The sequence below is a fragment of the Taudactylus pleione genome, unplaced genomic scaffold, assembly GCF_031769625.1.
Source record: "Taudactylus pleione unplaced genomic scaffold, aTauple2 ptg000221l, whole genome shotgun sequence".
NCBI lineage: Eukaryota > Metazoa > Chordata > Amphibia > Anura > Myobatrachidae > Taudactylus > Taudactylus pleione.
Window position 1 is genome coordinate 639,047 of NW_028284623.1, and position 21,509 is coordinate 660,555.

The 21,509-nt window shown below is 46.2% G+C and overlaps 1 long non-coding RNA gene across 1 annotated transcript; it reads right to left on the minus strand.

Moving 5' to 3' along the window:
- Positions 1-14,400: 14,400 nt before the first annotated feature.
- Positions 14,401-21,066, minus strand: LOC148517327 (uncharacterized). Its single transcript, XR_015879302.1, has 3 exons — positions 20,969-21,066; positions 18,534-18,591; positions 14,401-14,484 (listed from the first exon to the last, which is right to left on the minus strand). It is a non-coding gene; the product is annotated as an uncharacterized LOC148517327 (long non-coding RNA).
- Between the last annotated feature and the right edge of the window lie 443 nt (positions 21,067-21,509).

A 21,509-nucleotide genomic window follows, 5' to 3' on the forward strand; every position in this document is an offset into this window, starting at 1 on the left:
AACATGTAGCCGACACATAGTGACACGGGAACTTGTAGCCGGCGTACAGTGACACGGGAACATGTAGCTGACGCATAGTGACACGGGAACATGTAGCCGACGCACAGTGACACGGGAACATGTAGCCGATGCACAGTGACACAGGAACATGTAGCCGGCGCAGTGACACGGGAACATGTAGCCGAAGCATAGTTACACAGGAACATGTAGCTGACGCATAGTGACACGGGAACATGTAGCCGATGCACAGTGACACAGGAACATGTAGCCGGCGCAGTGACACGGGAACATGTAGCCGGCGCATAGTGACACGGGAACATGTAGCCGGCGCACAGTGACACGGGAACATGTAGCCGGCGCCTAGTGACACGGGAACATGTAGCCGGCGCACAGTGACATGGGAACATGTAGCCGACGCACAGTGACACGGGAACATGTAGCCGACGCACAGTGACACGGGAACATGTAGCCGGCACACAGTGACACGGGAACATGTAGCCGACGCACAGTGACACTGGAACATTTAGCCGACGCACAGTGACACGGGAACATGTAGCCGACGCACAGTGACACGGGAACATGTAGCCGGCGCACAGTGACACGGGATCATGTAGCCGACGCACAGTGACACGGGAACATGTAGCCGGCGCACAGTGACACGGGAACATGTAGCCGGCGCACAGTGACACGGGAACATGTAGCCGACGCACAGTGACACGGGAACATGTAGCCGGCGCACAGTGACACGGGATCATGTAGCCGACGCACAGTGACACGGGAACATGTAGCCGGCGCACAGTGACACGGGAACATGTAGCCGGCGCACAGTGACACGGGAACATGTAGCCGACGCACAGTGAGACTGGAACATTTAGCCGGCGCACAGTGACACGAGAATATGTAGCCAGCGCACAGTAAAACGGGAACATGTAGCCGGTGCACAGGGACACGGGGACATGTAGCCGACGCATAGTGACACGGGAACATGTAGCCGGCGCACAGGGACACAGGAAGATGTAGCCATTGTGTTGGGTTGTACTGAACAGCAGATTCCCCCGTGTGATTGGCTGGGGAAGGTGTGTGATGCTCAGTGCATTAACCACTAGTCAGCCTAAGAAAATGCATGGAGCCCCTGCACAATCCACAATATACAGTCCTGGAGCTTCTGGCTGAGAATTCTCTACATGTCATATGATAATGCCTGTATTACACTCAGGCCCAGCAGGCTCCTCATTGCCCGTTTGATCTATTAATCTCCCTATGAGGCTGTAATATTTATTAATCTCCTGCTTATCCTGCAGTGCCCTCTTACACCCACTGACACTTTGCTCCTGAGGGGATGAGGACACAAGGTCTGAGGATACCACTGAGGGAGAGCACAGCGGCTGAATGCTACGTACCAGCTGTGGATCAGCGGTGGTTGGGTCCTGTTGCGCTTTTGAGGAAACTCAATAAATATTTGAAGAGTTGAAAGATTTTTACAGTGTTATTTCTCCCTCCTGCCTGGGATGGAGAATGGGATGAATTATCACACGCAGTGTTTGCTGTGATCATACATTTACATCTCAGAGAGGTTATTGTGTAACTCCTCCATCTGGAAATATCATGTCTTAAGTGAGAGGCAGATTAATAGTAAGAAGTCCTATTTCCCGTACAGAAAATGATCCTACAACTAAATATTGGCTCTAGGGCCTGCTGGCTGCTTATTATTGGGGGACGGGGATGAAAATATGGTTAATAAAATGAAAAAATACTAATTTTAGAGATACACATAAAGACGACAAATAAAAATCACAGTGTAAATGAGCTGCAGAATATGGTCCTTCTCATAATCCCAGTACTATTTCTATCTTCTGCTAATACGTTTCAGTGGCTACCTACAAACCGCGAAGAGAGCGGTACTTTGCGGACTTGGCTGTGGCTCGGACATACAACTGAACGGCTGGACAGACAGATGAAAGAAGAACAGCAATAATTATGTGAGGAGATACAGGTGTGTACTACCTTCCCCCAATGCTGCTACTTCTTCCATCATGGTCATAACGTACTGTCATTGTTATGTTCCGGCTTTAAATGGATTATAGAACGGCAGATGCACAACGTTTGGTGTATTTAGTCAAATCCATTCTAAAGAAAAGAGCAGGAGGCTCCCAGAGAGAGAGAGAGAGAGAGAGAGAGAACGCAGGAGTCGTGAGGAGCAGGACAATGACTGGGGAAGGAGGCCGGGAGTAGAGGATCTGGAATGACGCAGAAGTAAGGACAGCGGTGTAGAAACAAGAGTTACACGGGGTCTGTTGTTCAACAGAGGTTGGAAGAGTCCAGGAAGAGAACTAAATTAAGGTCTAAAACTAAAAGCAAAGAGGGTCACATTATGGTCAAGAAAGGTCTGAAGAGAAGAAGTTATGGAAGCACAGAAACAAAGACAAGTGTGGACAGGTTAGAAGAAGCCACGATGTCTAGAAAAACATGGACAAAATGAGCATAAGTAGTCAGAACAAATAAAAGAGAAAAGGGAGGCAGAATAAAAAAGTAACTAAAGACAATAATGAGACCCTGATCTCATGTGATGCTCACAGACTCCATCTCAGTGTTTTGTGACTGTTTAGCAGCTTATTACACTTCATTATAAAACCAGTTTCCTTCCGGTTTCCATCTTTCGTAATCACAATGACTTCTTGAGTTCAGCTCATCGTTTCCCATTATGTCCACAGCCACACGACCCTTTGCCCCATAGAGCTACACCATGTGCAACCAAAGATATTGTCATTGCTCCAACAATATAACGTTTTAATGTTAGAGGATAAGAAAACTGAACGGTCTGAAAACAAGTACAACGGTGACAGAGAAACCCTGCGGCTTATAACATGTTATCCCTTTATTCACATGGGTGTCCTACTCTGAACGCTACCTGGAAACATCACACAGACTCAACTGCCCATTACTTTGTATGTAAGAAATGTTATGTGTACATTGTATCATTGAGTATTTGTGGGTTTGACTGAACACAGGCGTATTGAACAGTGTTGTAGGGGCGTGCATAAATTATCCACTGCGATGCCCTACGCAGCCTGAGGCCTGCTAGCGTGTGTGGAAGTTAGCAATTCCTGAGTAAGGTCAGAGCCTGTGTAAGTGTGTGTGAGGATGTGATGGTACTCCATGTTACTGATGGTGTCTCAGTCTTGTGTAATCACTGTGTGTGATGAGGTTAGTAATTGCTGAGTAAGGTCAGAGCTGTGTAAGTGTGTGTGAGGATGTGATGGTACTCCATGTTACTGATGGTGTCTCAGTCTTGTGTAATCACTGTGTGATGAGGTTAGTAATTCCTGAGTAAGGTCAGAGCCTGTGTAAGTGTGTGTGAGGCTGTGATGGTACTCCATGTTACTGATGGTTTCTCAGTCTTGTGTAATCACTGTGTGTGATGAGGTTAGTAATTGCTGAGTAAGGTCAGAGCTGTGTAAGTGTGTGTGAGGATGTGATGGTACTCCATGTTACTGATGGTGTCTCAGTCTTGTGTAATCACTGTGTGATGAGGTTAGTAATTCCTGAGTAAGGTCAGAGCCTGTGTAAGTGTGTGTGAGGCTGTGATGGTACTCCATGTTACTGATGGTTTCTCAGTCTTGTGTAATCACTGTGTGTGATGAGGTTAGTAATTCCTGAGTAAGGTCAGAGCCTGTGTAAGTGTGTGTGAGGCTGTGATGGTACTCCATATTACTGATGGTGTCTCAGTCTTGTGTAATCAGTGTGTGTGATGAGGTTAGTAATTCCTGAGTAAGGTCAGAGCCTGTGTAAGCGTGTGAGGATGTGATGGTACTCCATGTTACTGATGGTGTCTCAGTCTTGTGTAGTCACTGTGTGTGATGAGGTTAGTAATTCCTGAGTAAGGTCAGAGCCTGTGTAAGCGTGTGTGAGAATGCCATGGTACTCCATGTTACTGATGGTTTCTCAGTCTTGTGTAATCACTGTGTGTGATGAGGTTAGTAATTCCTGAGTAAGGTCAGAGCCTGTGTAAGCGTGTGTGAGAATGCCATGGTACTCCATGTTACTGATGGTTTCTCAGTCTTGTGTAATCACTGTGTGTGATGAGGTTAATAATTCCTGAGTAAGGTCAGAGCCTGTGTAAGTGTGTGTGAGGCTGTGATGGTACTCCATGTTACTGATGGTATCTCAGTCTTGTGTAATCACTGTGTGTGATGAGGTTAGTAATTCCTGAGTAAGATCAGAGCGTGTGTAAGTGTGTGTGAGGATGTGATGGTACTCCATGTTACTGATGGCATCTCAGTCTTGTGTAATCACTGCGTGTGATGAGGTTAGTAATTCCTGAGTAAGGTCAGAGCCTGTGTAAGCGTGTGAGGATGTGATGGTACTCCATGTTACTGATGGTGTCTCAGTCTTGTGTAGTCACTGTGTGTGATGAGGTTAGTAATTCCTGAGTAAGGTCAGAGCCTGTGTAAGCGTGTGAGGATGTGATGGTACTCCATGTTACTGATGGTGTCTCAGTCTTGTGTAGTCACTGTGTGTGATGAGGTTAGTAATTCCTGAGTAAGGTCAGAGCCTGTGTAAGCGTGTGTGAGAATGCCATGGTACTCCATGTTACTGATGGTTTCTCAGTCTTGTGTAATCACTGTGTGTGATGAGGTTAGTAATTCCTGAGTAAGGTCAGAGCCTGTGTAAGCGTGTGTGAGAATGCCATGGTACTCCATGTTACTGATGGTTTCTCAGTCTTGTGTAATCACTGTGTGTGATGAGGTTAATAATTCCTGAGTAAGGTCAGAGCCTGTGTAAGTGTGTGTGAGGCTGTGATGGTACTCCATGTTACTGATGGTATCTCAGTCTTGTGTAATCACTGTGTGTGATGAGGTTAGTAATTCCTGAGTAAGATCAGAGCCTGTGTAAGTGTGTGTGAGGATGTGATGGTACTCCATGTTACTGATGGCATCTCAGTCTTGTGTAATCACTGCGTGTGATGAGGTTAGTAATTACTGAGTAAGGTCAGAGCTGTGTAAGTGTGTGTGAGGATGTGATGGTACTCCATGTTACTGATGGTCTCTCAGTCTTGTGTAGTCACTGTGTGTGATGAGGTTAGTAATTACTGAGTAAGGTCAGAGCTGTGTAAGTGTGTGTGAGGATGTGATGGTACTCCATGTTACTGATGGTCTCTCAGTCTTGTGTAGTCACTGTGTGTGATGAGGTTAGTAATTCCTGAGTAAGGTCAGAGCCTGTGTAAGTGTGTGTGAGGCTGTGATGGTACTCCATGTTACTGATGGTCTCTCAGTCTTGTGTAGTCACTGTGTGTGATGAGGTTAGTAATTACTGAGTAAGGTCAGAGCCTGTGTAAGTGTGTGTGAGGATGTGATGGTACTCCATGTTACTGATGGTCTCTCAGTCTTGTGTAGTCACTGTGTGTGATGAGGTTAGTAATTACTGAGTAAGGTCAGAGCCTGTGTAAGTGTGTGTGAGGCTGTGATGGTACTCCATGTTACTGATGGTATCTCAGTCTTGTGTAATCACTGCATGTGATGAGATTAGTAATACCTGAGTAAGGTCAGAGCCTGTGTAAGTGTGTGTGAGGCTGTGATGGTACTCCATGTTACTGATGGTCTCTCAGTCTTGTGTAATCACTGTGTGTGATGAGGTTAGTAATTCCTGAGTAAGGTCAGAGCCTGTGTAAGTGTGTGTGAGGATGTGATGGTACTCCATGTTACTGATGGTATCTCAGTCTTGTGTAATCACTGTGTGAGATGAGGTTAGTAATTCCTGAGTAAGGTCAGAGCCTGTGTAAGTGTGTGTGAGGCTGTGATGGTACTCCATGTTACTGATGGTATCTCAGTCTTGTGTAATCACTGTGTGAGATGAGGTTAGTAATTCCTGAGTAAGGTCAGAGCCTGTGTAAGTGTGTGTGAGGCTGTGATGGTACTCCATGTTACTGATGGTATCTCAGTCTTGTGTAATCACTGTGTGTGATGAGGTTAGTAATTCCTGAGTAAGGTCAGAGCCTGTGTAAGTGTGTGTGAGGATGTGATGGTACTCCATGTTACTGATGGTCTCTCAGTCTTGTGTAATCACGGTGTGATGAGGTTAGTAATTCCTGAGTAAGGTCATAGCCTGTATAAGTGTGTGTGAGGATGTGATGGTACTCCATGTTACTGATGGTCTCTCAGTCTTGTGTAGTCACTGTGTGTGATGAGGTTAGTAATTCCTGAGTAAGGTCAGAGCCTGTGTAAGTGTGTGTGAGGCTGTGATGGTACTCCATGTTACTGATGGTGTCTCAGTCTTGTGTAATCACTGCGTGTGATGAGGTTAGTAATTCCTGAGTAAGGTCAGAGCCTGTGTAAGTGTGTGTGAGGATGTGATGGTACTCCATGTTACTGAAGGTATCTCAGTCTTGTGTAATCACTGTGTGTGATGAGGTTAGTAATTCCTGAGTAAGGTCAGAGCCTGTGTAAGTGTGTGTGAGGCTGTGATGGTACTCCATGTTACTGATGGTATCTCAGTCTTGTGTAATCACTGCGTGTGATGAGGTTAGTAATTCCTGAGTAAGGTCAGAGCCTGTGTAAGTGTGTGTGAGGCTGTGATGGTACTCCATGTAACTGATGGTTTCTCAGTCTTGTGTAATCATTGTGTGTGATGAGGTTAGTAATTCCTGAGTAAGGTCAGAGCCTGTGTAAGTGTGTGTGAGGCTGTGATGGTACTCCATGTTACTGATGGTATCTCAGTCTTGTGTAATCACTGTGTGTGATGAGGTTAGTAATTCCTGAGTAAGGTCATAGCCTGTATAAGTGTGTGTGAGGATGTGATGGTAATCCATGTTACTGATGGTCTCTCAGTCTTGTGTAGTCACTGTGTGTGATGAGGTTAGTAATTCCTGAGTAAGGTCAGAGCCTGTGTAAGTGTGTGTGAGGCTGTGATGGTACTCCATGTTACTGATGGTGTCTCAGTCTTGTGTAATCAGTGTGTGTGATGAGGTTAGTAATTCCTGAGTAAGGTCAGAGCCTGTGCGAGTGTGTGTAAGGCTGTGATGGTACTCCATGTTACTGATGGTATCTCAGTCTTGTGTAATCACTGCGTGTGATGAGGTTAGTAATTCCTGAGTAAGGTCAGAGCCTGTGTGTGTGTGAGGCTGTGATGGTACTCCATGTTACTGATGGTATCTCAGTCTTGTGTAATCACTGTGTGTGATGAGGTTAGTAATTCCTGAGTAAGGTCAGAGCCTGTGTAAGTGTGTGTGAGGATGTGATGGTACTCCATGTTACTGATGGTATCTCAGTCTTGTGTAATCACTGTGTGTGATGAGGTTAGTAATTGCTGAGTAAGGTCAGAGCTGTGTAAGTGTGTGTGAGGATGTGATGGTACTCCATGTTACTGATGGTGTCTCAGTCTTGTGTAATCAGTGTGTGTGATGAGGTTAGTAATTCCTGAGTAAGGTCAGAGCCTGTGTAAGTGTGTGTGAGGATGTGATGGTACTCCATGTTACTGATGGTGTCTCAGTCTTGTGTAATCACTGTGTGATGAGGTTAGTAATTCCTGAGTAAGGTCAGAGCCTGTGTAAGTGTGTGTGAGGCTGTGATGGTACTCCATGTTACTGATGGTTTCTCAGTCTTGTGTAGTCACTGTGTGTGATGAGGTTAGTAATTCCTGAGTAAGGTCAGAGCCTGTGTAAGTGTGTGTGAGGATGTGATGGTACTCCATGTTACTGATGGTGTCTCAGTCTTGTGTAATCACTGTGTGTGATGAGGTTAGTAATTCCTGAGTAAGGTCAGAGCCTGTGTAAGTGTGTGTGAGGATGTGATGGTACTCCATGTTACTGATGGTCTCTCAGTCTTGTGTAGTCACTGTGTGTGATGAGGTTAGTAATTACTGAGTAAGGTCAGAGCCTGTGTAAGTGTGTGTGAGGCTGTGATGGTACTCCATGTTACTGATGGTATCTCAGTCTTGTGTAATCACTGCATGTGATGAGGTTAGTAATACCTGAGTAAGGTCAGAGCCTGTGTAAGTGTGTGTGAGGCTGTGATGGTACTCCATGTTACTGATGGTCTCTCAGTCTTGTGTAATCACTGTGTGTGATGAGGTTAGTAATTCCTGAGTAAGGTCAGAGCCTGTGTAAGTGTGTGTGAGGATGTGATGGTACTCCATGTTACTGATGGTCTCTCAGTCTTGTGTAGTCACTGTGTGTGATGAGGTTAGTAATTCCTGAGTAAGGTCAGAGCCTGTGTAAGTGTGTGTGAGGCTGTGAAGGTACTCCATGTTACTGATGGTATCTCAGTCTTGTGTAATCACTGTGTGAGATGAGGTTAGTAATTCCTGAGTAAGGTCAGAGCCTGTGTAAGTGTGTGTGAGGCTGTGATGGTACTCCATGTTACTGATGGTATCTCAGTCTTGTGTAATCACTGTGTGAGATGAGGTTAGTAATTCCTGAGTAAGGTCAGAGCCTGTGTAAGTGTGTGTGAGGCTGTGATGGTACTCCATGTTACTGATGGTGTCTCAGTCTTGTGTAATCACTGTGTGTGATGAGGTTAGTAATTCCTGAGTAAGGTCAGAGCCTGTGTAAGTGTGTGTGAGGATGTGATGGTACTCCATGTTACTGATGGTCTCTCAGTCTTGTGTAATCACTGTGTGTGATGAGGTTAGTAATTCCTGAGTAAGGTCATAGCCTGTATAAGTGTGTGTGAGGATGTGATGGTACTCCATGTTATTGATGGTCTCTCAGTCTTGTGTAGTCACTGTGTGTGATGAGGTTAGTAATTCCTGAGTAAGGTCAGAGCCTGTGTAAGTGTGTGTGAGGCTGTGATGGTACTCCATGTTACTGATGGTGTCTCAGTCTTGTGTAATCACTGCGTGTGATGAGGTTAGTAATTCCTGAGTAAGGTCAGAGCCTGTGTAAGTGTGTGTGAGGATGTGATGGTACTCCATGTTACTGAAGGTATCTCAGTCTTGTGTAATCACTGTGTGTGATGAGGTTAGTAATTCCTGAGTAAGGTCAGAGCCTGTGTAAGTGTGTGTGAGGCTGTGATGGTACTCCATGTTACTGATGGTATCTCAGTCTTGTGTAATCACTGCGTGTGATGAGGTTAGTAATTCCTGAGTAAGGTCAGAGCCTGTGTAAGTGTGTGTGAGGCTGTGATGGTACTCCATGTAACTGATGGTTTCTCAGTCTTGTGTAATCATTGTGTGTGATGAGGTTAGTAATTCCTGAGTAAGGTCAGAGCCTGTGTAAGTGTGTGTGAGGCTGTGATGGTACTCCATGTTACTGATGGTATCTCAGTCTTGTGTAATCACTGTGTGTGATGAGGTTAGTAATTCCTGAGTAAGGTCATAGCCTGTATAAGTGTGTGTGAGGATGTGATGGTAATCCATGTTACTGATGGTCTCTCAGTCTTGTGTAGTCACTGTGTGTGATGAGGTTAGTAATTCCTGAGTAAGGTCAGAGCCTGTGTAAGTGTGTGTGAGGCTGTGATGGTACTCCATGTTACTGATGGTGTCTCAGTCTTGTGTAATCAGTGTGTGTGATGAGGTTAGTAATTCCTGAGTAAGGTCAGAGCCTGTGCGAGTGTGTGTAAGGCTGTGATGGTACTCCATGTTACTGATGGTATCTCAGTCTTGTGTAATCACTGCGTGTGATGAGGTTAGTAATTCCTGAGTAAGGTCAGAGCCTGTGTGTGTGTGAGGCTGTGATGGTACTCCATGTTACTGATGGTATCTCAGTCTTGTGTAATCACTGTGTGTGATGAGGTTAGTAATTCCTGAGTAAGGTCAGAGCCTGTGTAAGTGTGTGTGAGGATGTGATGGTACTCCATGTTACTGATGGTATCTCAGTCTTGTGTAATCACTGTGTGTGATGAGGTTAGTAATTGCTGAGTAAGGTCAGAGCTGTGTAAGTGTGTGTGAGGATGTGATGGTACTCCATGTTACTGATGGTGTCTCAGTCTTGTGTAATCAGTGTGTGTGATGAGGTTAGTAATTCCTGAGTAAGGTCAGAGCCTGTGTAAGTGTGTGTGAGGATGTGATGGTACTCCATGTTACTGATGGTGTCTCAGTCTTGTGTAATCACTGTGTGATGAGGTTAGTAATTCCTGAGTAAGGTCAGAGCCTGTGTAAGTGTGTGTGAGGCTGTGATGGTACTCCATGTTACTGATGGTTTCTCAGTCTTGTGTAGTCACTGTGTGTGATGAGGTTAGTAATTCCTGAGTAAGGTCAGAGCCTGTGTAAGTGTGTGTGAGGATGTGATGGTACTCCATGTTACTGATGGTGTCTCAGTCTTGTGTAATCACTGTGTGTGATGAGGTTAGTAATTCCTGAGTAAGGTCAGAGCCAGTGTAAGTGTGTGTGAGAATGCCATGGTACTCCATGTTACTGATGGTTTCTCAGTCTTGTGTAATCACTGCGTGTGATGAGGTTAGTAATTCCTGAGTAAGGTCAGAGCCTGTGTAAGTGTGTGTGAGGCTGTGATGGTACTCCATGTTACTGATGGTCTCTCAGTCTTGTGTAATCACTGTGTGTGATGAGGTTAATAATTCCTGAGTAAGGTCAGAGCCTGTGTAAGTGTGTGTGAGGCTGTGATGGTACTCCATGTTACTGATGGTATCTCAGTCTTGTGTAATCACTGTGTGTGATGAGGTTAGTAATTCCTGAGTAAGCTCAGAGCCTGTGTAAGTGTGTGTGAGGATGTGATGGTACTCCATGTTACTGATGGCATCTCAGTCTTGTGTAATCACTGCGTGTGATGAGGTTAGTAATTCCTGAGTAAGGTCAGAGCCTGTGTAAGTGTGTGTGAGGATGTGATGGTACTCCATGTTACTGATGGTCTCTCAGTCTTGTGTAATCACTGCGTGTGATGAGGTTAGTAATTCCTGAGTAAGGTCAGAGCCTGTGTAAGTGTGTGTGAGGCTGTGATGGTACTCCATGTTACTGATGGTATCTCAGTCTTGTGTAATCACTGTGTGTGATGAGGTTAGTAATTCCTGAGTAAGGTCAGAGCCTGTGTAAGTGTGTGTGAGGCTGTGATGGTGATGAGACTGCGTGTGTAATCGCTATTGCATTTGCAGTTCTGTTCCGTAATGAATGAGGCCCAAAGGCCGCAGTGCAGTGTGGGGCCCATTCTGGTAGGAAAGGATGGACAGGTGGTGTGAACACTGGCTGACGGGATCGTTAGACGCCATCAGCACTTCTGTTGATCCTCTAATATATTCGGACATTTTTTTTCCCAAACAGAATAGGTGGCGCTCATAAAGAAACAAACAATGTGTTATTCTGTTTTGTTTGCTAGGAAAATATTAGGAGTCTGGGGACTCAAAAATAAAAAAAGAGAAATGAAAGAAATGAAACCAGCGGAGTTAATGAATGGATACATTTATTCTCCTTTACAGATCATATGCCATCAACACATTTTCCTGTATGCATCACACATACATGTCAGAATGAAACACAGGATAGAAAAATATTCACTTTATTTGGTAAAGTACGTGATTTAACATCCTAAGCAATGGCCTGCTCCAAAAGCAAGAGGAAGACGAGCGGAAAAGGATCCGTCTGAGAGGTGTCTGAAACAGAAGAAACGAGAGAGACGTGGAGCAGAGCTGGTTTGTAGGAGAGGAGAGAGACGTGGAGCAGAGCTGGTTTGTAGGAGAGGAGAGAGACGTGGAGAAGAGCTGGTTTGTATGAGAGGAGAGAGACGTGGAGCAGAGCTGGTTTGTAGGAGAGGAGAGAGACGTGGAGCAGAGCTGGTTTGTAGGAGAGGAGAGAGACGTGGAGCAGAGCTGGTTTGTAGGAGAGGAGAGAGACGTGGAGCAGAGCTGGTTTGTAGGAGAGGAGAGAGACGTGGAGCAGAGCTGGTTTGCAGGAGAGGAGAGAGACATGGAGCAGAGCTGGTTTGCAGGAGAGGAGAGAGACGTGGAGCAGAGCTGGTTTGTAGGAGAGGAGAGAGACGTGCAGCAGAGCTGGTTTGTAGGAGAGGAGAGAGACATGGAGCAGAGCTGGTTTGTAGGAGAGGAGAGAGACGTGGAGCAGAGCTGGTTTGTAGGAGAGGAGAGAGACGTGGAGCAGAGCTGGTTTGTAGGAGAGGAGAGAGACGTGGAGTAGAGCTGGTTTGGAGGAGAGGAGAGAGACGTGGAGCAGAGCTGGTTTGCAGGAGAGGAGAGAGACGTGGAGCAGAGCTGGTTTGTAGGAGGAGAGAGACATGGAGCAGAGCTGGTTTGTATGAGAGCAGAGAGACGTGGAGCAGAGCTGGTTTGTATGAGAGGAGAGAGACGTGGAGCAGAGCTGGTTTGTAGGACAGGAGAGAGACGTGGAGCAGAGCTGGTTTGTAGGAGAGGAGAGTGACGTGGAGCAGAGCTGGTTTGTAGGAGAGGAGAGAGACATGGAGCAGAGCTGGTTTGCAGGAGAGGAGAGAGACGTGGAGCAGAGCTGGTTTGCAGGAGAGGAGAGAGACGTGGAGCAGAGCTGGTTTGCAGGAGAGGAGAGAGACGTGGAGCAGAGCTGGTTTGCAGGAGATGAGAGAGACGTGGAGCAGAGCTGTTTTGTAGGAGAGGAGAGAGACGTGGAGCAGAGCTGTTTTGTAGGAGAGGAGAGAGACGTGGAGCAGAGCTGTTTTGTAGGAGAGGAGAGAGACGTGGAGCAGAGCTGGTTTGTAGGAGAGGAGAGAGACGTGGAGCAGAGCTGGTTTGTATGAGAGGAGAGAGACATGGAGCAGAGCTGGTTTGTAGGAGTGGAGAGAGACGTGGAGCAGAGCTGGTTTGTAGGAGAGGAGAGAGACGTGGAGCAGAGCTGGTTTGTAGGAGAGGAGAGAGACATGGAGCAGAGCTGGTTTGTAGGAGAGGAGAGAGACGTGGAGCAGAGCTGGTTTGTAGGAGGGGAGAGAGACGTGGAGCAGAGCTGGTTTGTAGGAGGGGAGAGAGACGTGGAGCAGAGCTGGTTTATAGGAGGGGAGAGAGACGTGGAGCAGAGCTGGTTTGTAGGAGTGGAGAGAGACGTGGAGCAGAGCTGGTTTGTAGGAGTGGAGAGAGACGTGGAGCAGAGCTGGTTTGTATGAGAGGAGAGAGACGTGGAGCAGAGCTGGTTTGTAGGAGAGGAGAGAGACATGGAGCAGAGCTGGTTTGTAGGAGAGGAGAGAGACGTGGAGCAGAGCTGGTTTGTAGGAGAGGAGAGAGACGTGGAGCAGAGCTGGTTTGTAGGAGTGGAGAGAGACGTGGAGCAGAGCTGGTTTGTAGGAGTGGAGAGAGACGTGGAGCAGAGCTGGTTTGGAGGAGAGGAGAGAGACGTGGAGCAGAGCTGGTTTGTAGGACAGGAGAGAGACGTGGAGCAGAGCTGGTTTGTAGGAGAGGAGAGTGACGTGGAGCAGAGCTGGTTTGTAGGAGAGGAGAGAGACATGGAGCAGAGCTGGTTTGCAGGAGAGGAGAGAGACGTGGAGCAGAGCTGGTTTGCAGGAGAGGAGAGAGACGTGGAGCAGAGCTGGTTTGCAGGAGAGGAGAGAGACGTGGAGCAGAGCTGGTTTGCAGGAGATGAGAGAGACGTGGAGCAGAGCTGGTTTGTAGGAGAGGAGAGAGACGTGGAGCAGAGCTGTTTTGTAGGAGAGGAGAGAGACGTGGAGCAGAGCTGTTTTGTAGGAGAGGAGAGAGACGTGGAGCAGAGCTGGTTTGTAGGAGAGGAGAGAGACGTGGAGCAGAGCTGGTTTGTATGAGAGGAGAGAGACATGGAGCAGAGCTGGTTTGTAGGAGTGGAGAGAGACGTGGAGCAGAGCTGGTTTGTAGGAGAGGAGAGAGACGTGGAGCAGAGCTGGTTTGTAGGAGAGGAGAGAGACATGGAGCAGAGCTGGTTTGTAGGAGAGGAGAGAGACGTGGAGCAGAGCTGGTTTGTAGGAGGGGAGAGAGACGTGGAGCAGAGCTGGTTTGTAGGAGGGGAGAGAGACGTGGAGCAGAGCTGGTTTGTAGGAGGGGAGAGAGACGTGGAGCAGAGCTGGTTTGTAGGAGTGGAGAGAGACGTGGAGCAGAGCTGGTTTGTAGGAGTGGAGAGAGACGTGGAGCAGAGCTGGTTTGTATGAGAGGAGAGAGACGTGGAGCAGAGCTGGTTTGTAGGAGAGGAGAGAGACATGGAGCAGAGCTGGTTTGTAGGAGAGGAGAGAGACGTGGAGCAGAGCTGGTTTGTAGGAGAGGAGAGAGACGTGGAGCAGAGCTGGTTTGTAGGAGTGGAGAGAGACGTGGAGCAGAGCTGGTTTGTAGGAGTGGAGAGAGACGTGGAGCAGAGCTGGTTTGGAGGAGAGGAGAGAGACGTGGAGCAGAGCTGGTTTGTAGGAGAGGAGAGAGACGTGGAGCAGAGCTGGTTTGTAGGAGAGGAGAGAGACGTGGAGCAGAGCTGGTTTGTAGGAGAGGAGAGAGATGTGGAGCAGAGCTGGTTTGCAGGAGAGGAGAGAGACGTGGAGCAGAGCTGGTTTGGAGGAGAGGAGAGAGACGTGGAGCAGAGCTGGTTTGTATGAGAGGAGAGAGACGTGGAGCAGAGCTGGTTTGTATGAGAGGAGAGAGACACAAGTTATTCAACATGCAGATTTAGGAGACAAATCAGAGCATGAAATCAACGTGCATTCAACGCAGAGCCAGACAAACGACACAATGGCCTAACGTCATCTTTCCCTCATACTAATCTCCTCACAAACGCTTCTTGTAATAGTGCAAGGATTATAATATGATTCTAGCATCTCCAATACAACTATTCCGTATACTTTGGGAAAATCTCAGAGACAACAGCACGATTACGACATTGTGAACGTGCTGTCGTTTCTATGTCTGTGATAAGCCTGCACTGAACGACTTCTCATTCAGTGCAGGCTTATCACAGACATCATCAATCATCTGGCAACATGCTGATCCTGACGTTATCGTCAGGTTGACCAGCATGTTTGCCCGATGATTGATGTCGGAAACGACCAGCGTGCACACGCATCGCTGGTCGTTTCCGACTTTAAAGTTCGTGATTTGCGGACGATTTGCAAGCGATTGTACGATAATTGCCTGTCAAAATTGCCTAGTGGATGGGCAGCATAAGTAGATAGTTTGGAAGAATAGACCCTGAACAGACAATGTGTTTGCTGTACATGTGAGCACTATACAGAATATATACACATGGAAATATACTTCCAGCCTTGTTGCATAAAGTCAGTTTCGATTCGTCTATAACAATGTATTAGCCCAGAAGGGAGATACAGTATAGTGCCCTTAACATGAAGATCAAGTTGTGATTTGGGTGGAGTTGCCGAATCAGTTGGGGTCCCAGCAGGGGCGGGCATATAATAACATTTGAGGGGTTCACCGATAATGGTGCACCAGCCTCCTGTGAGCAGGCGCGTGTTTCTGGCACTAGTGTGGTGAAGTCCCGACATATCAGCGTCTTTCTGTGATCCAGTCCTGGGATCTGGGACAAGTTGGGAATTTCAGATAAAACCAGTTTGTCACATCTGTCTTTTTAATTACACAATGAAATAATCCTATTCTTTAATTCCCTGGGTCTCTTTTTGGCAGACGGATATATTTCCATCCTCTGGTTATTTTTACTGCGCGGTGGAGAAACTTCGGCTGGGAGTACAGTGCTAGGACGTGGGGCGCACGGATTAATAACAAACTATACCCAACTAGGTGGGAAGATTCATTATTTCTTTCTTGAATTATGACAAAATGTCCAAGCTTCCAAGAACTATATACTGACAATGGAATATTCTAGGTGAAACATTATTTCTCCATTTCTGAAAACAAAGAGGGATATTCAATTGGCCATGGGGTTTACCCCGCGACTATTTGCCAACAAAAATCCCCGCGGCTCGGGGAAAGGCTATTTAATTAAATATTCAGGCGCGGAACCCCACCAATTCCACACAAACGGTGAAATCAATTGGTTTTTTTTCTTGCGCGAACCCGATTTTGCGGCTTTTTTCATCACAGCTCCATGAGCTGCGTGGTTTAGTCCGACTGCGAGGACTCGCCCGCGGGGTAATCCCTGCTAATTGACTAAATCCTGCGTGGCAATTAGCCACAATTGAATACCCCCCAAAATGCTTGTAAAACCTCAGCACACTCCTATATTGTAAAGGGAAAATAAATAATACCAAATGCCACAGACGAGAGCTTCACCTTCAGAGAGGTTATTATTATCCGGGCAGATTTGTTCATTTTGTTGCCCTTGGATATGACAACAGAGCAATTGTGTACGTACATTGTATGCAAAGCACAGATTCAAGCTTATCAGAGTCATATCTAAGGGCAACTGAAATAAAAAATTATTCCTGGACAATTACCTGATCGCCTTTTTACGCGACCTGTCAATCAAATGAAATTGGTATTTGGTGAAAGATATTGGTATGGTATGTCCCGTTTCAGAGCTGGATCACGTCTGTGCAGGCCCTGGTGGATAGGAGCGCGTCTGACCTACGGTATTGTCTTCCCGATTATATATAATGAAACCTGTCTAAGTCCTCCTGATTTGGTGATTTTAGAAAAATGATGTAGAACAGAGCTGGTGTCCCTGGCACTAAGTATATACACTGAAATGATACAGAAGCTGAATTACAGCAGGACGACCCCTTACAGGCCCCAGGAAATGCTGCTTATTGCAACCAATCCCTGATGGTGAAAAAGATAGGACTGGGGTTCCCAGGAAGCTCCGTGTGTCTTTGCTTTATTCCTCTAATGCAGGGATGGGGAACCCCAGGCCTGGGGGCCGTATAAGGCCCCCGGAATCATTTGGTCTGGCCCTCGGAGCCTGTTCTCTGCTAGCCTCATCTGGCTATCACAGTGCCCTGAATAGCCCCCTGCAGCCAGAATCTATGCAGCAGTGCCACCTGGGGTGTCCTTAGGATGCATCAGACGGTCACACCACTGCAGTTACAGCTCCAGGCATTGCTGTATTCACTGGCGATTGTGGCCCCGCCCCTGTGTGACATCACACGGAGGGGGCGTGGCTTGCACCAGGCCCGCAAATAATGTTATATATATCAGAAAAAAGGTTCCCCCCCCTGCTGTAATGAATCTGATCTAGGAGAGTAAGACCCTGAAGCTGGGTACACACTAGGCGATATGTCCAGCGGATCGGGCCGATATATCCTCACATCGGCCAGTAGCGTTCCCGCTAGGCTGTTTTAGCGGGGCGCGGCGCCCTGCCCTCTTTCTGGAAGGTAAAAAGCGCCCTGCCCTCCAGAAGGAGGGCAAAAAGCGCCCTGCCCTAACAGCCTGCGGGAACTGTCTTCACCCGTGGGTCGCAGTGTCCCGCGGGTAAAGAAATGTGCGGTGACCCAGTCGGCATCTATTCTCCCTGTCTGCAGGGCTTGGGGGCTGCCCGGCGTGTCCGTAAGTGCCGGGCACAACCCCAAGAGTGACGAAGAGGGGACGCGTCTTATAGACACGCCCCCTTTTCGATGACCACGCCCCCTTCTCGGACGCGCCCTCTCTAGCTCCGGCGCCCTGCCTCGCGCCGGAGCTAGAGTGAACACTAGGCCAGTGTGTACCCACTATGTCGTTGACGATGGGCGCTCCTGGGCATCATCAACGACATCCTCTGACGGACCTGCATGCAGGCCTGACAGCCGATATCATTGGCGTGGGCCATGTTGCCGAATGCAGCATGGACTCCGCTTTCGCTCCGTTGCTGCCGCCATGGGCAAGTGTGTTTGCAATTGCCTGTGCCGACACCCCCGCCGGGTCTTGCCGCTGCCATACTCACTAGACATCGTGTGTACCCGGCATATGGCAGGGATATTCAACATGTGACCCTCCAGCTGCTGTGGAACTACACATCCCAGCCTTGCTACAATTTTAGCATGTCCTAACATCAAAACTGTGGCAGGGAATGCTGGGATGCTGGAGGGCCGCGTGGTGAATACCCCCTGCCCTATTGGTAACTGTTCTTTCCCTGGTGATGGGGTGGGATGAGCTACAATAGAATAGGATCAGGACCCACTCACCCCCTGAAACGCTCCGATAGTCAAGTCACTCATCACAGTTACTACCTGCTGGGAAGAAATGAGTCCCACACAGTCCCCATTACTCCTTGTACCGTCTATTACAAATCTGCCAAACTAGGAACGGTCAGCGATAATTCTCTCATTTCTGTCCGAGACAGAATAATAAATCTTCTACAGTGAAGCCTCCGTGCGGCTAAAGTCTAGTCTCTCCATCCATGTAAACCGCGCTGTGTGACATTGTGTGACAGGGCTTCCCAGACTGGACAATCTCATGTTTCCAATACTAAGTATTGCTTACACTAAGACTACAGACCTGAGGCCGGGCGAGGACCCGCACATATCTGAGGTTACTCAACACATTATAAAGCAACATTATTAGTAGCAACAAGGCAGAGGCGCGTGGATTATAGATGACAGAGGGGGAACTCGCAGCTTGTTATTGGTGGGGATTATACCAAACAAACACAAATTGCTCCATGACAACACACAACACAGTTAGGGATGCAAAACGCGTTAGCGTGAGACAAAAAAAACATACACAGTATATATATATATATATATATTTGGGAGTATTAGAAATTTTGGCAAGCAAGAGAATCACCTTACAGTAGCAATACGTCAGACAACTAGTGGGCGTAGAACTGGAATGTGAGAATGGGCTAAAGTAGCGGAGAGAAGACAGTAAAATAAGAGTTTGAGGAAACAGTTTTAGGAAAACAGCTGAAAAATAAATTAATATTTAACAATTTAAAATCATTCATAGAACTCAGGTTTGAACATAAACAGATTTTCAAAGCAGATTAAAAAAAAAACAATTCTAAACCAAAATAAGGAAAATAGGAACCTTATTGCCATAATTTCCGCTCGTGAAATGGTGATACCTATGAAATGTCTGTACAGAGAACAAAATCTGGCACCCGGAATATTGGGAACCACAGTGGTTCCGTATTCTGAATTTCTGAAATGCTCTGGATGCCGCTCGTTCCAGATAAACACATGGAACGGAAGAGTACATTACATTTGCCAGTTACATTCAGCTAGGAATAAGGTTTGTTCCTCCCGGATACGTCCGGGAAAAACTCACAACCTATGGCATGAGCAACTCAAATCAATACAAATGCAGACTCTAGAACAGAGCAGGGTAACTTCTGCCTTACACCTGCTGTAGAACTAGAAGTCTCAGCATGTTAGAGGGTGTGCTGGGACTGTTAGTTCTATAAGCTTGTGAGCCACATCTTGCCCAGCTCTGTTCTGAAACAATCACAAGTTAAACAAAAGTAAAAAAAATGCAACTTGTATAAAATTAGTGCTAAAAAAAAATCACATATTTATATATAAAAGTTCATTTCAGCCTAATTTATACCACTTTAACTTTAACTAAATTCCCTGCTTTTTTGCAGGGTCGTAGACCCGGAAATTAAGTCCCGGGATGACCCTTTCACATTGGGAAATAACCTGGGGTGTTCTGCAAATGACCAGGTAAAAATTAATAACCCGGGATTTTCATTTTCCTGTGTGGAAGGGGTATCAAGACAGAAAATGGCAAAAAACCTGGCACGCTAAATGCTGTGTTATTCGCCATTTTCTGTCTGTAAGTGGTAACATATGTGAGGGATCATGCAGGGATTGGCGCGGCAGGTCAGTACACAACCAGCATCCGGACGTGTACAATGTTTTCTCTTTTATTGCACATTTTATCTCCAGATTTTAAGTTGTGTTTATTGTCAGACGCTTTTCCTGTCTTTCACTTTAATTATTCAATATTTATATTTACATCTTCTACTATGTTAAAATTGAGTTTTACATTACCTAGCCGTGGTTTACGTTAAGGGTCTCACATCCAGATCATATTTATATAAACATCTCTTTATTTTAATATCTGAAATGTTGCGTGATTGCTAAAATATTAGCACAATTTGTTTCTTTTTATAAACAAGTAATTTTCCTATAATTCATTTGAATTATTTGGTAATAAGAAATGTTTAGACCAAAATGCTAAAACTAAAATGGCTGTGCGGCACATTACTTTTACCGTGGGTAAAAATATACATTTACTAACGGGGTTACATATTCCCAGCGCCTGATTTGCAGCCTCACATAATGACTCCTGTATAATTGTCTGCCATAGACATTACAGGTGCATTCATGTAATCAATGCAACGCTAGGGGATGTCCCTCTCATCTCATTTGCATATTATTTTCTTCATCTACGGTTCAGTCATAAATCTTATCTTATAAATACCCACAATGCAATCTGGTTTTAAATAAAACCTATGCAAAAACGTATACGCAAAGTTTCTGGATACAGCTGAAATTTCCTTCATATCGAAACCACTAAATAAATGAATATTCCTGTACTAGTGAAAGTGGGAATAACTTTACATGGGTTTTTTGTTACCAAGAAGAAATGTGGAGAATGAGAAATGTATGAAGTAAAATATTCTGCATTTTAGCTACAGATACAAGGTTGGAAAGCGTGGGGTAGGACGTTCCTGCTGGTCCATATAAGGCCACCAAATTCGTACTCTTAGGCAAATTATATAAACTGTAAACCTGAAATATTGGACTTTTGGGTATAAAACTAATGTATTTCCTTCAGTAATATAAAAAACAGGTGTCTCCAAAACACCATCAGTGCAGGTAACGCTGGTCTAGATCATCATGGCTGGTAACTAAGTGGAGAGGCTATCCTGTGTGGGAGTCGTTACCCCTAGAAACGCCACATTAAGTGATGTCTCATTTAGGTGTTTTTAAACCAAACCGCATTGTGCGCTTGCTCAATGAAAACCTGTAGGGAAGGCCCTGCTTCTTGGTACATGAGGGATAAGACCTCGAGAAGCACATACAGTAAGGGCATGCCCACAGTCAGCAGTTCATACGTGTACATGTATTTTTGCTCATTGTCCCTGATATGGCGATTTACACCGTGCACAACACCATGCATCCAGTTAGACAGGCGGCTGGGAAAGGCAAGGAGATCCCTGGTCACCGCTAGAGGCCAGCTTAGCGTTTTCCTAAATAGGGAAGTCATGATACCTGGAGAGCTTTCCTCTGTGCTGCTGGCAGCGCTGTAAGGACTATCGCTCGTCACCTCGGCAGTCCTGGCTTCTTCCCTCCGCCACATTTTATCTTGATCCTGCAAAACAGAGTCCCAAGAAGGTGAATGTGGCAGCTATACAGAAACATCTCCAATTGTGCCACATGGTCAGCAGAGACCGGATCTCATGAATATAAAGCGTAATACTGCGCATTTTGTTATGCTTTCCAATGATACACAATCTTACAGTCCAATAGAGGCATTTAAAGAGCACGTCAAATGAATGAGTATGTAAAAACGCCTGTATCTATCTATTACAATATCTGCAAATGAATGAGGTAAATAATATATCTGGAATAATTGGTGCTTAGATAAATCTGACTGGTTTGCGGTTTATTGTATCCGCTGCCTAGGAGGGTGGTGCCTCTCTATCTATCACCAGTGTGAAGCTAGAGCTTTCCTGACTGTTATCTACCTGATGTGACCAATTTCCAGTCATACAGATGGAAATGTAAAGAGTAATACAAATTAACAATGTAA